The sequence below is a fragment of the Sciurus carolinensis genome, chromosome 3 (genome assembly GCF_902686445.1).
Source record: "Sciurus carolinensis chromosome 3, mSciCar1.2, whole genome shotgun sequence".
Taxonomy (NCBI): Eukaryota; Metazoa; Chordata; class Mammalia; order Rodentia; family Sciuridae; genus Sciurus; species Sciurus carolinensis.
Genome location: NC_062215.1, coordinates 60,123,943 through 60,126,056, shown reverse-complemented (window position 1 = coordinate 60,126,056; position 2,114 = coordinate 60,123,943). Strand labels below are relative to the sequence as shown.

At 42.6% G+C, this 2,114-nt stretch overlaps 1 pseudogene; it reads right to left on the bottom strand.

Annotated features, from left to right (window-relative positions):
* Positions 1 to 1,026: 1,026 nt before the first annotated feature.
* On the bottom strand, positions 1,027 to 1,808 carry LOC124979400 (olfactory receptor 3A1-like; annotated as a pseudogene).
* Positions 1,809 to 2,114: the final 306 nt, after the last annotated feature.

The following is a 2,114-nucleotide window of genomic DNA, read 5'->3' as shown; positions in this document are numbered from 1 at the left end:
CAGGTGCAAATCAAAGAAAATATTTCAAAGAGTGAATAAAGAAATACCAATAGTATACGAGAGTATCCAGGAAGGGACCATCGGTCCTTAAAAGGATGCTAGAAGGAAGATACAGTTCTGTTTGCCACTAATGGCTGGTAAACAGAAAGCAGGATGAGACAATGTTCTAGATCAGAATCATACTCCCCTGCAGATAATGGGAGATTTAGGGAAAAGAATCACCATGTGACTTGCATTTACAGTTATAGATTGTATCAGCTGGTAGGGGTGGTGACTAAGTGTGAGAATTTAGGGAAAAATTCATATTGAGTAGTCTGGGATTGTTGAAATATTAAAAAATGTTTAGATTAGAAATTCTCTTCCAAAGATTTGAAGCATATGGGGAAGGATGGATAAGGAATTAGAAATGTGTCTGTGGCTGCTCCAAGCTTCATATTATTCAGAATTATTACACAATATATAGCTGCATAGCTTTCCTTTTGCCCTCCTGTATCTTATGGGATCTTTGTGTCACAGGAAAAAGCTACATTTTTCTGTTATGATTTTTTCTCTAGGGCTATATTTTATAAACGCACAGGCATACCTGAACCTGAGGGAAAAAGATGATCTCCGGGTGGGGGAAATTTTCTGAGGTGCTCTGGGAATTGAAGCTATAACTGAATTTACTCATTCCCCTTGGGACATTAATCTATAAGTATTTGCATATTCTTACATTTCACCTTTAATCAGTAAAGGGAAATCACAGTAACTGAAGTTATAATTTGTGAAAGGGGCTGGCTTTGTGCAATCTACAAATGCTTCACCCTGTGAGTGGGAAGGGCTTCTTTGGGAAGCATTAATTATTTCCTACAAAAAGTCCTCAAGTGAAGGGAGACAGAAGTTGTTGTGGACTATTTGTGCTAGCTCTTGGCTCTAGGACATTTTTCACTTTAGTCCAAAAGTCACAGGGAGGAAGTTACACTTGAGATTTTTTCAAACCAATGACCACTTCCCCTGGGGAGTACCCTTCAGAGGGCAGCCTGCACATCAGGATTCCTGAGGCTGTAGATTATTGGGTTCAGCTCGGGGTTGATGACTATTAAAAATTCCAACAGCTTTAACCTTATCTAACAGTTTGGCTGAACATAGTCACATATAGTTAAAAACACCAGAACCATAGAATATGACAACCACAGTGAGGGGGGAGCTGCACATGGAGAAGGCCTTCTTCCTTCCCTCAGCAGAGTGGATTCACAGGACTGCAGTACCACATGGATGTAGAAGCTGATGATGAGAAGTACAAGGGTACCTGCCATTATTAAATTCACAGCAAAGAGCAGCAGCTCACTGAGTTGGGTGCTGGAGCAGAAGAGCTGAAAGAGCTGGACGAGGTCACAGTAGAAGTGATTCACTTGGATCCCCAAAAGTTGAGGATAGTTAAGAACACAGTATGGGTCAGTGCATTGGTGAAGGCACAGCCCAGGACACAACCACCAGTATCCTCTGGACTGCCTGGCTCATTTGGGTGCTGTAGGTGAAAGGCTGGCCAATGGCCAGCAATAGGTCATAGGCCATGGCTATCAAAAGGAAGAAGTCCACCCCAACCAGCAGATAGAAGAAGAACTGTGTGAGGTAGGCTCCATATGGAACTGTGTGCTTGTGGGACACAGACAACCAAACATTGAGGAAATAGTGACAGTGATGCACCCAATGCCCATCATTATCCATGATCTTCTTAGATTCCCCAAGAAGGAGTACATTGGGGTGTAGAGTTCGGGCTCTACCGAGATGGCTGTCAGGATGCTGATGTTGCTCCCCACTGTGACCATCTAAACAAGGGGAAAAAGTAAAAAGACCACTGGTCATAGCTCTGGTGTCTCCACCAAACCCAACAGGATGAATTTGGTAACTGCTGTTCCATTGGCCCCAGATTATGGTTGCGTGACTTCCTGCAGGGAAACACCTAAGGAGGAAAAAATCAGTTCTGTCAATTGGCTTACCTAACCAAAATAAGTTTTTTGCATGTCCAGGCCTCTGCTAAATTCCTTCTGTACAAGAAAAGACCTTTCTATTCCCCAGGATGTACTATACCTAACTCCCCTACCTAATTTACTCCAATACCTTTACTTATTCTG